This window comes from Abramis brama (assembly GCF_963993115.1).
Source record: "Abramis brama genome assembly, chromosome: 11".
Classification (NCBI taxonomy): Eukaryota; Metazoa; Chordata; class Actinopteri; order Cypriniformes; family Leuciscidae; genus Abramis; species Abramis brama.
In genome coordinates, this window is record NC_139973.1 from 21,921,551 (window position 1) to 21,935,053 (window position 13,503).

Sequence of the window (13,503 nt, forward strand, 5' to 3'; positions counted from 1 at the left end):
CCGGTGTTTCAGTGTCCCTGGTATCGTTGACGAAAAATTCACGGGGGCCCCAGCGCGGGGAGGGTAAGTGGCCCCCGGGGACCAAACGAAATTTTTCCCTAAAAGTCTAGTAGACCAACATACCATAAAAAATTCTTCATCCTCGGTGCCACGGTTCAGGTAGTTATTTAGGAAAAACTGCATTTTTTGGGTTTGGGGGGGCCCAGCGCGGGGGGGGAGTGGCCCCCGGGGACCAAACGAAATTTTTCCTTAAAAGTCTAGTGGGGCTACATGCCCACCAAATTTCATGTTCCCCGGTGTTTCGGTGTCCCTGGTATCGTTGACGAAAAAATTCAGTAGATGACGAAAAAAAAAAAAAAACTTTGACAATCCCTATATGACCGCTTTCGCTAGCTACGCTAGCGGCGGTCATAATAATTATCAAAAAAAAAAATTACTTTGGCCTTTGGATAACTATAGCTGAGATTTAGAAAATAGGCGTGGCCAAGTCCAGCCAAATGCCTATTATTCCTAAAGGAAAACTTAACGAAAATAGGTGAGAACATGCGACATATGTATGATTCTGAACAAGCATGCAAACCTTTATGGAGAGCCATAGGTGGGGCTATAACTGTTAAAAAGGTGTAAAAATGCTGCATTTCTATGGCAAATCCCATGAAATAGTTTAAAATGGCCCTCTTCCTGCCTGATTTTCGTAGAACTGCACGAAACTGTCTATGCACATGCGTCACATGATTCTAAAAAAAATGGAAACTTTTATGGACATCGGGCCATAGGCAAAAAGCTTTAAAAAACATTATGTCCTTACTAAACTGCCTGTAAATGGTCTTTTTCATCCATGTTCTAAGTGATTACATGCTTGCTAATAATACCTTTTTACGCATGTTCTTAAAGGCCTTAAAACACTTGAACCCCGTTAATTGCTGCTCACAGCTATATTTACCAAGATTACTGATTACCCCCACCTGTGTGTAGGGTAGCTCTTTATGTGTAAGTACTCCCTGTTTTGTTCAGTTCACTGTTGGTCATCGTAATTTTTAAGGTTTATGATTTTATGTTTATGTTCTCCTGAGAGTCCCCTGTGTATTTCTCTTTATGGATTAAAGACTATTTATATTAAATTCTTTCGTCATTCATGTTGGATTTGAACCACATTTGTAACACAAAAACCGACCCTCAAATTAATATGGACTGTCTTTTGCAAAACAAACGCACGCTGAATGAGGATGTGGAGGAGATTTTGGAGCAGTACCAACGAGGTGCAGTGGGATGATGTGGCCCTCAAGTACTTTTTCTGGAGTGGGATGGACAACATCTTGAGACAGAAGCTATTGCAGATGGGGGTCACCGACCCCTGATCGATTTCATCGACTACACCTTGTGCCAGATCCTCTTTCACCATGGGAGTCATCGAGGAAGACAACATCAACTCCGACTCCCCAGAGCCAGTACCACCTCCAGCAGCCATCTCTCTGTCCGCTCCAGGAAGAACACATCGTCCCACCCCGGAGTTCCCCGGACGGCCAGAGAGATTCTCCACCGCAGACCCAGAGACGACGCCCATGCCTACCGCTGACACAGAGCCAGCGCCCACCGCGGACCACAAACTTGAGCCCCCTCCATCCCTGGAGCCAGCCACAGTGTCCACCCCTGAGCCAGAGCCAGTCGCTGCATCCGTCCCAAGAATAGAGCCAATCGCCAGGCCGCTTTTCCTCTGTCAGGCTGAATGGTTTTCATTGCGTAACCGTTCCATTCTGTGCCGATCCAGGCCAGCTGGTACGGTTACGGTTTCATTTTCCACTGTGGGGCTGATAACAGCTGCTCTTTGAATGTAATACAAAAGCGTCAGTCGTTACCTTGGTAATGCAAGAGTTTACGATACGAGATGTTTACGATAGAGTTTACGATAAGCGACTGTGTTATGGAGGATGATCAGATATTTCTTTTAATTTTATTATTAATTTGGGGTTTACGTCGCTTAAATAGAGTGCTTAACCAGCTGAAGAGAAACTGGTAGCTAGGAAACAGACAAGTGACCAATTCTGAGTTGTGACGTCACTTCAGGAATTCTAGCAGCACGGTTCACCGAGAAGTCCGTGCCGAGAACAGTTTGTAATATGCCGTGCAGCTGTTGACTCCATCCAGCTCATCGGCTCCACCTCAGGCCACTTCACCAGCAGCATGACTCTGTGAAGCAGATACCCTGGCATCACATTGGGCCTTCAGGCCCATTGCTCCACCACGGCCTGTCAGTCCTTCGGCCCCACCTTGGCTCTGTGCTCCTTCAGCTCCACGGTGATCCGCCATCATTCAGGCTCCACCGGGCTCTCTGCAGGGCTGGGCCATTCTATGAAGTATGAAGCTGGTCTGTTAAGTATCCCGTACGGAAAAAAAATATATGGGAATTTACTGCAAAATATAATGCAATATATTACATAATACATTTCTATATATGGCAAACTAGTGTTTATATTTTTCAATATTCTGTAATATATGCATTGACCATGTTTGGCTATAAAAATTGCATTACATGTAATATTAACAAACAATTTGCTCTTATCATCCGATCATGGTTGTATCTCTCTATTAGTGTTACTCGATCTTAGTGCTGCATTTGATACTATTGACCACAACATTCTTTTAAATAGACTCGAAAATTATGGTGGCATTAGTGGAATTGCATTAGCATGGTTTAAATCATATTTAAACTACCAATTCACAAAATTACCAATTCACAAAATTAACGGAATGCATAGCTGATATAAAAAACTGGATGACTAATTTCCTACTACTTAATTCTGAAAAAACAGAGATTATTATTATTGGACAAAAAACTTCCTCACGTAATAACCTAGAATACTGTCTAACACTTGAGATGGCTGCTCTGTCAAGTCTTCGAAAATTACAACGGAAATGCAAATTAACACATATTTGCAAAAAGAAAAGTGAAATATGTTCTGCAATAATATTGGCATGTTATGCAATTCATCCTCATAAAACATCTGCAGCTTGTCAGATGCAATCAAATGGATGGTAATAAAATGCCATGATGCCATCACAATGCGTAATGACGCACAATGGCTGATCTTGCGCTTCACGCTTGCGCGTGAGTGAAGTTTCGTTTCTTGGTTTTCCTCTGTGTTTGCCATGATTTCGCAATCGATGAATATTAACTTGTGGGCGTTTCACGGACTATTTATGGGCATCTATGGGCGTGACATTAAGCCGCAAAAGCTGCGCCACATTTAGAATTGATTGTGATTTATTAAGGGAAAACTGCGTAGGATGTGCGTGCGCACGGTTTTATAAATCCGAATATTTCTGTGCGTACGCACGTCCTATGTTTCATCCGTATGCCACTTCTGACGCAAATCCTACGCAAAGTTTTATAAATGAGGCCCCAGAGCACAAAAAGAACTACAAAATTCGACTGCTTTATGGTATACGTCACTTCCCCCACCACTTCCTCAAATTCAAACGTGAGCGTTTATATACTGTCTATGGACGTGAGATGCCAACCAGCGTTTGTTTTCGGCTTTTGTGCGTATGTTTTTGTCATGGGGGCTGTTGTGTTTAGACCTGGCCACTTCATGCGTTTTCTCAGATCGGATAGCTATCTGATCGTGAAAAGACCAGGGGTCTCATTTATAAAACTGTGCGTAGGAACCTTACTAAAAGTGTACATGCGCCCGAAAGCCAAAAATAGCGTACGCAAAAAAATATTCGGATTTATAAAACCGTTCGTACGCCAGAACCTGCGCAGAATTCACTTTATAAATCCCAGTCAGCGGAAGATTGTGCGCACATGCGTCTCCTCCCCGAAATAGCCATATATGGAGCATACAACGCCTAGTTTTACTATGCATATCCTCATCTACATATCATTTGCATATGATTATTCATCCACGTGATAACGTTTAACGGTACAAGACACATTACATTAATAAAAATCAAGTAGTTGCCTATCCTTGCCTTGTTTTTGAATACATAAATCAAATAGTGTAAAATACATTTCAGAGAAAGTTTTTCTCAATCTTTTTCACTGGCCGAATAGTATTTTTAATTGATTTATATTTTTAATGGAAACAGATAGGCCTTGGGCATTATTTGCACAAAACTATTTACTCAGACAATCTGGTATTATCATGATAAGCAATTATCTCTGTGGTTAAAACATTAAAACACAGCATGCCAGAGGAAAAGTGTTCAAAAACACAGCATCCACAACAAATATTTCTATTGACTGAATTTGAATATAAAATGTTGTAACTTCTCAGTAATGATTTCATGTTTAAGTGCTTAACTCCATTAATTTGAATGGCATATTTAATCTAATGTTTATATCAGAAGTAAAACATAGTTTAAATCATTATTTTATTTATTTAAACTGTTATTTGCGTCAGTTTCACTAAACGGTCCAACGCGCTCGCTGGCGCGGACATTTAAGAAGGGATGGATATTTGCTTCAAGTGACAGGCTTGGTGAGTGAAATTATATTTGTATTATCTTTCTGTAGATGTTAAATTTTCTTTAGATTTTCTGTCTAAAAGTGACCAAAAAGACACTTAACTCCAGCTCACCATCGGTGTCGCCACTTCCCTTTGTCTCCAGAATGTGCGTACGCACGGCTCAAAGTTTGCTTAAAGGTGCGCACATTCTCCCGTCAAGTTTGTTTTTTATAGATCACAACCTTTGCGTGGGAACTGGCGTACGTACGTTTCCAGCCCCGTTTTGTGCGTACGCACGCTTTATAAATGAGACCCCTGGGGCCTCATGTATAAAACTTTGCATAGATTTCATCCTTAAAGTGTGCGTACGCACATAAGACAGAATTTGCGTACGTACAAAAGTTTTCAGATTTATAAAACCGTCCGTACGCCAGAACCTGCGCAGAATTCACTTTATAAATCCCAGTCAGCGGAAGATTGTGCGCACATGCGTCTCCACCCTGAAATAACCATATATGGAGCTTACAACGCCTAGTTTTACTATGCATATCCTCATCTGCATATCATTTGCATATGATTATTCATCCACGTGATAACATTTAACGGTACAAGACACATTACATTAATAAAAGTCATGTATTTGCCTATCCTTGTCTTGTTTTTGAATACATAAATCAAATAGTGTAAAATACATTTAATCTTTTCCACTGGCCGAATAGTATTTTTAATTGATTTATATTTTTAATGGAAACAGATAGGCCTTGGGCATTATTTGCACGAAACTATTTTCTCAGACAATCTGGTATTATCATGATAAGCAATTATCTCTGTGGTTAAAACATTTAAACACAGCACGCTACAGGAAACGTGTTCAAAAACATCGCATCCACAACAAATATTTCTATTGATTGAATTTGAATATAAAAAATGTTGTAACTTCTCAGTAATGATTTCATGTTTAAGTGTTCTCTATTAATTTGAATGGCATATTTAATCTAAATGTTTATATCATAAGTAAAACATAGTTTATATCAGAAGTATTTTATTTATTTAAACTGTTATTTGCATCAGTTTCACTAAACGGCCCAACGCGCTCGCTGGCGCGGACATTTAAGAAGGGATGGATATTTGCTTCAAGTGACAGGTTGGTGAGCGAAATTATATTTGTATTATCTTGTATTTCTTTAGATTTTCTGTCTAAAAGTGATCTTCTGCAAGACACCAGTGCAGAGCTATAATGAAATAGAGTCCAAATTTTATTAAAATCAATGAATCCATCAAACTCCATCATAATCATATCATAATGATAATTCGGGTTGATGCAATTTGATTTATTGGGTGATGTAATAGGATAATTTAGAAGTTTTTCATTTTAAATAGTTATTGCTATTTGGGCCAGTTGGTGTCGCCAAAACACATACTCTTCTAAAAGAGTGCGTACGCACGGTCAAGAGCATCCTTACGGTGCGCACTTATCTACGCCTAGTTTATTTTTTATAAATCCCGATATGTGCGTGGAAAAATGCGTACGCATATTTCTATGCCCATTTTGTGCGTACGCAACGTTTATACATCAGGCCCCTGGTGTAAATGTCCTCCGAAACGCATTCAAGACGGATTTGAATCCGATCGCTCAAACCACTTCAGGAGGTGGTCTGAGACGCATTCCAGACGAAACTGAACAAGTGTAAATGCATCTGGTTGTTGAAACCACATATGTAAATTGTACTCCTCCCAAAAATGCTAAAAAATAAATAATAAAAAAAAAAACCGTGTGAGAGCGTGTTATAGGCTATATGTTATTGCCAGATATGACGACGCGCTGGAACACGCATCACCGCAGATGAGAAGCTGAGCATCAATTCATCAAGCCAACGTGCAAACTATCGCAAATCAAAGTGAAAGTAAGTCGCAGATGCTTAACACACAATCATCATCATCATTAAAAGTAAAGAAACTAAATGATCTTACCAGGGCTGTTGCTGCTGCTCTCTCTTATTGCGGTCTTTGATTTTGAAATTTTAGCTGATGATCAATAAAATGCAGCTCATATCTGTTGCTTTCGGTGACGTGCACTCCATTAAATCTGCATATAGCGCGAGAATTTAAGATCGGATTTAAATCCGTTTCGCAAAAACACATTTGTGACCAAGTGTAAAAGAATCGTTCTGATAAATCTGATAGCAATCCGATCTGAGAAAACGCATGAAGTGGCCAGTAAATAAATCTCTTATTTGTAAACTTGTTTGCATTCTATGTTGTATGTTGTTGCGCTTGCTTGTAGTATGTCATTTTTTTACAAGCTGTTCATTGATCCATTGCTGATAATTAGACCAGTCCAATAATTTCCACACATGTCTAGCTAGCTTTCGATTATCAGAGCTGTTAACAGACAACAAACACTCGTTCTCTTACATGTTTTTTGCGTTATGTTTTATTGCCTAGCTTGCCTCATGAACTAGTTTGCCAGCTGAACTCAGGTGTTGTGAGGTGTATTTATCACGTAGTCCTGAGGGATATCAGACGACGCTTTTGACGTTGATTCTTGCAATTTTCAGATCATTTCCTCATTACTTTCAGTCTACAACTCTCTACCCCTGCACCACCACCCCCACCACCAGTCACTTTCAGGCGAAACCTGCGCTCACTTTCCCCCTCCCATCTTTCCTCTGCCATCTCATCTTCTCTTCCCCCACCCTCACAATTCTCATCTCTGGATGTGAATACCGCAACGGATACCCTATGCTCCACTCTAACCTCTTCTCTAGACATTATCTGCCCTCTCTCCTCCAGGCCAGCACGCGCCACTCCCTCTAGCCCCTGGTTATCTGAGGTTCTTAGGGAACACCGGACCGAACTCAGGGCAGCGGAGAGGAAATGGCGCAAATCAAAAGACGCATCTGACCTGAGTACGTATCAATCTCTCCTCTCTTCCTTTTCTGTTGATGTTCATGCTGCAAAATCTTCATACTTCCACAACAAGATCAACAACTCCTCCAACACACGATTACTCTTCAAGACATTCAACTCTCTCCTCTGTCCACCTCCACCACCACCCGCCTCCTCCTTAACTGCTGACGATTTTGCGATCTTCTTCACCAACAAAATAACATCTATCAGCAATCAGTTCTCAGCTCCTCACACACAGGAACCCAGACCGACCCCTTCCACAGCCAATAACCCTCTGTCCTCCTTTTCTCCACTAACCGAGGAAGAAGTATCTACACTTCTCCTCTCCAGTCACCCTACCACCTGCCCTCTAGACCCCATCCCCTCACACCTTCTACAAGCCATCTCTCCCACACTTCTACCAGCACTCACACACATCATCAACTCATCCCTCCATACTGGCATTTTCCCTACAGCATTCAAGCAAGCTCGGGTTACTCCACTGCTTAAAAAACCAACGCTAAACACATCATTTGTAGAACATTACAGACCTATCTCTCTCCTACCATTCATTGCGAAGACACTTGAAAGAGCTGTTTTCAACCAAGTAACATCCTTTCTGTCTCTCAACAACCAGCTGGATGTCAACCAATCCGGCTTCAAGAAAGGGCATTCAACTGAGACTGCATTACTGTCTGTCACAGAAGCCCTACGGATCGCAAAAGCTGCTTCCAAATCTTCAGTCCTCATCCTCCTGGATCTGTCTGCTGCCTTCGACACTGTGAATCATCAAATCCTTCTGTCCAGCCTCTCATCACTGGGCATCACAGGAACTTCACTCCACTGGTTTGAGTCCTATCTCACAGGTAGGTCCTTCAAGGTCGCATGGAGAGGCGAGGTATCCAGAGCACATCAACTGACCACAGGGGTTCCCCAGGGCTCAGTTCTTGGTCCCCTCCTCTTCTCCATCTACACCACATCACTGGGACACATCATACAAGCACACGGCTTCTCCTACCACTGCTATGCTGATGACACACAGCTCTTCCTCTCATTTCAACCAGATGACCCCACAGTAGCTGCACGGATCTCAAGCTGCCTGGCGGACATCTCGACGTGGATGAAGGAACATCACCTGCAGCTCAACTTGGCAAAGACTGAGCTTCTCGTCCTCCCTGCCAATCCGTCTCTACAGCACAACTTCACTATCCAGCTAGAGTCATCATCAATCACCCCATCAAGGTCAGTGAGAAATCTTGGAGTAACGTTTGATGACCAGCTGACCTTCACAGATCACATTTCAAAGACAGCTCGATCATGCAGGTTTGCACTGCACAACATCAGGAAGATCAGGCCTTTCCTAACTGAGCATGCAACACAACTTCTCGTCCAGGCCCTGGTCATTTCTAGGCTTGACTACTGTAATGCTCTTCTGGCCGGACTTCCAGCATGTGCAACTAAACCCCTACAGATGATCCAAAATGCTGCAGCTCGTCTTGTCTTCAACGAGCCAAAGAGGGCCCACGTCACTCCTCTGTTCATCTCACTGCACTGGCTACCTCTCACTGCTCGCATCAAGTTCAAGGCATTGACGCTTGCTTACAGATCTATCACAGGCTCAGCTCCCTCCTACTTTCACTCACTCCTACGAGTCTACATCCCTACCAGAAGCCTACGATCGGCCAACGAGCGACGTCTCGTGGTTCCATCCTAGAAAGCCACAAAATCACTTTCCAGAACATTCTCATTCACAGTTCCATGCTGGTGGAACGCTCTCCCCACCCTCATCCGGAATGCAGAATCCCTGACAACCTTCAAAAAACATCTGAAAACCCATCTCTTCCGTGAGCACTTAACCACATAAAAAAACTAAAAAAAACAACAACTCCCCTTTCCCTCTAAACCTCACTTATCGGGCTTATGCTACTCTGAATAATGCCTGAACTTTGTATCTTGAGCACTTCTTGCGCTGCTTTTTGTTTTTTGCCTCTTCATGATGACTCGCTTAATCTAGTCCTACTTTGTAAGTCGCTTTGGATAAAAGCGTCTGCTAAATGACTAAATGTAAATGTAAATGTAAATTATCATGAGAACAGTTTTCAATATCTCACATAAATATCAGGACATAAATAAGCCTAACGTAGAGGTTGTAAATAAACGAGCACAATTTGCAAACTAGATAAATTGCAATAATCATATCTTCGGAGTCTGTGTGCCTGTTCCATGCCCGACGCAGGTACCGGTGTACAGGGTGGGGGGGTGGAGGGGTGGAGGGGTATTTACGACAGTGCAAGTATTCAACAGCGACTCTAGGGGTCGCTGTTTGACAAAAACACAATTTCTCCACAGTGTGAAAATATATCTAAATTACATCATATGCTCTCAATGACAAATGCGGAACAATTAGTTCATCGGTCATGACATCAAAGCTAGATTATTATAATGCTATTATGGGTGGTTGCCCTACACGCTTAATAAACAAACTACAGCTGGTCCACAGCGCAGCTGCTTGAGTTCTTACCAGAACCAGGAAGTATGACCATATTAGCCCGGTTCTGTCAACACTGCATTGGCTCCCTATTGAACATTGTATACATTTAAAAATAATGCTGATTACTTACAAAGCACTAAAAGGTTTAGCTCCGCAGTACTTGAGCGAGTTCTTAACACATTATAGTCCTTCACGTCTATTGCGATCTCAAAATTCCGGCCAGTTGATAATACCTATAAATCGACTTTTGCTATTTAGCACCAACACTTTGGAACAGTCTTCCTAACATAATCCAGGAAGCAGACACACTCTGTCAGTTCAAATCTAGACTAAAAACACATCTCTTTGACCTAGCATACACATAACACATTATAGACTTCTATAATTGAATGTTAGGCTGCATAGTTTAGGTCAGCCGGAACCGGGAACACTCCCCATAAATCCTGATGTACGTTACATCATAAGAAGGACGGCGTCTACGCTAACATTAGTCCCTCTGTTTATCCCGAGGTTTACCGCAGTCCGCCGGATCCAGGCCGTATCCAGATCTGATGAAGGACCTGTGCCTGAACCTGACGACAACGCAGTCCTGAAGTGTCAACTAATCTCTCCCCTGTGAAGGCCTCCTTCCCTTCCCTTTACCTCTGTACAGATAAAACGTTGTTGGGATAATTCCGGTTCACGTGGCTACACGGAAGCGATAAATAATTATTTATTATAAATTTAGGCCAGACAAGTAGTTTGTTGAGGGTGACATGATGTGCATGTGCAGGCCGTCTGCATTTTCACGGGTTTGCGTTTTTGATGTTTGCGCAGAGATAACCTTTTTTTCTAAAAATGTCAAGGCTTGCACCTTGGAATCTATTTCAGAGTTTGCGCTCTCGAGCCACTAGGGACTGTTTTGTGCGGATGAGCGGGCCAGAGCGCGTTGAGTGTTTTCTGTTAGAACGGTCGTGTTAGCGGCACCTAAGTTGATAACTAATGATCTTTGCAACGGAAGTGAATCAATCAATCAATCAAAACTAACTTTAGCTGGACAATAACTTTATTCTAGAGCTGCTGTAAAGCCAAAACAATCTCTGTTACTATAATTTCCTATTAGAACTGTAAAGCTGCTTTGAAACAATCTATATTGTTAAAAGCGCTATATAAATGAAGGTGACTTGATTTGACTTGACATTCACGGAATGAGTTACAACAGATTTCAAGTTCCCAGCATGATTTGCTTCTGACTGTTAAAGGAGAGCAAATGTTAAAATTAAGTGTTATTTGAAGTGTTTTACTCAATATTAATATAGGGGGAGATCTGTTAGTGTTTAATGTTCTATTATTTTGGAATTTAAAAGGTGTTCTGGTATGTCTTTGTTTTGGGGTTACCACTGTGCTGAAGAATAGAGCCTGTGGTTCGGTTGACGATTGGCTGAACACCATTAAGACTATGTTTTCTATAGTTAAAAAAAATGGCTGTGCACTCCTCAACACAGTGATAGTCTCTTGGCTAAATACTTTAGTACATGCAGGTGTGCTTGTGCTTTTGTGAACTAGCTTGAAAATAAAAAACATTTATAGTGTATATAATTATAAAATATATGAAATATATTACATTATATATTTCTCTACATATGTGTTTATAATGTATGAGTAAATATATCTGCAATATATTACACATGCAGTACCTTACCTGATCACATACAGTACATATATATATTATGAAGTGTATTACTGAATATAAAATTACAACCCTTTTGGCCCTTTTGCAACCTGTTGATGTTCAGTTCAAAGGTTCTGGAGGGGTCCTCTAGAAACTATGCTCACTTGAGAACAGGTGACCATTAATTATACATTAGATCTGTCTATAGAAGTACAATAACAACAACAATGAGAGATAGTAGCATACTTCAGCCTTGTGTCAAATACACTTTAGAGTCCCAAGTTGGACTCATAATTCGTTCAAATAATGAATGAATGGAATAATACAAATAAATAGGTAGGCCTATCTGTAAATGTACATTGTAAATAGGCCTATCTGTAACCAGATGAGAAATTCATAAATAGCATAGGCTATTAAATATCTAAAAAATTAATTACAGATTAATTATTTTAAGTAGGTTATTTAAATATTTAAAGACAGGTCTGTCAATTGTTTATTTTAAACAAGTTTCTTTTAAACTTAGATAAACTCCGGAATAAAGTGTAATTCTTCACCACGACCCTCTTCTCCTGCTCTGTTCGAGATCACAGATTCAGAAAAAGTTGTATTTTTTATATTACTGCAATTTGCTGAAGGGGACTTAGCCTATTGGGACTTAAAAAAATGGCACTTCATGAGTCATGACAGAAAGGTTGCCGACCCCTGGTTTATTTAAATAACGGTAATGATAAAATGATTCTTTAAAAAGTATAAAAACATCGATTTTACTGGCAAACAGTGTCCTCTTGTGTACATTTGAAGAACATGATAGTTGTACCTTCACGCAAAATATTTATTAATAATAAATAAATAAACATTCTGCACAGAGACAGCATTAAAACAAATTTTCATGCTATCCCCAAATCAACTCTGAATGTAGCAGTCTGGTAATGGCATAATTTATCGTGATGTCCGCTTCTTGAACGAATCGTTGAATCGGTTCTTTTTAGTGAACTGGTCGAAACAGTTCATCGAATCTGAATCGTCGAGTCAGCGCTTATCCTCAAGTCAAGTTTCTCACTTTCGCACTTGCCCGACGATAGTAGAGTATCATATAGGTCCAACTCGAACTAAATCAATATCCCGGAGTATATGTTACTCCAACATTACACTGAACTGAGAGATGTTGTGCTGAGAGTGAGAGAACTGATAAGCACGAACTGTTGATACTGAGCATGCGTGTTTAGGCTTTGCTCTGTGGACCTTCACAACCATAGACATAAACACTAGATGTCGCCTTGTATACGGCAGTTCATTGGAACGAATGCGTCAATAGAGCCGCCATCTTGGAACAGGGGAGCCCCTCCTCTTTAATGCATCAGCGTCATTGTAGGCAAAGGTCTAACGGAAATAAAATCACCATAAATCGTCATGAATGCGATTTTCTAGTTTTTTTGGTTCGTTCCAACGGTCAGACATGTATTTATCATTGAGTCCTGAGAAAATGTAAGGTTTTGATATTAAGATAATCTACTTCTTTTTCAAAATATAATGCATAGTGCTATAGGCCTAAGTTTATTAGTCACATTCTTCCACTTGAGTAAACTTAGAATGAACCATCGCTACTTTATATATATATATATATATATATATATATATATATATATATAAATGAGCAAAACTTGGCCACTAAATATTTAATATTCAATTATTTTAATGATCACAGTTAAAGTTTTAATTTTATTAAATTGAACAAGCGCAACATTCAGCATTCAATCAAATATTCTAAAAGATGTATTATTAATAATAATGTTATTTCAACATAATATCTCGTTATTTCGACATAATATGTGTGCATGCAACAAGCAAATGTGCATTTGTAAATCCGGTGACGCGTGCATTGATTTTTATTAATAAACTAGTGTTTTCTGACAGTGTCGACTCGGCCAAAGATGAAATTGACGATCGCCATATTCGTAGTGAACGCGCCTATAGAGAGAAATGCACATAATGGATTACCAGAGAGTAGCCTTTTTCTTTTCGTT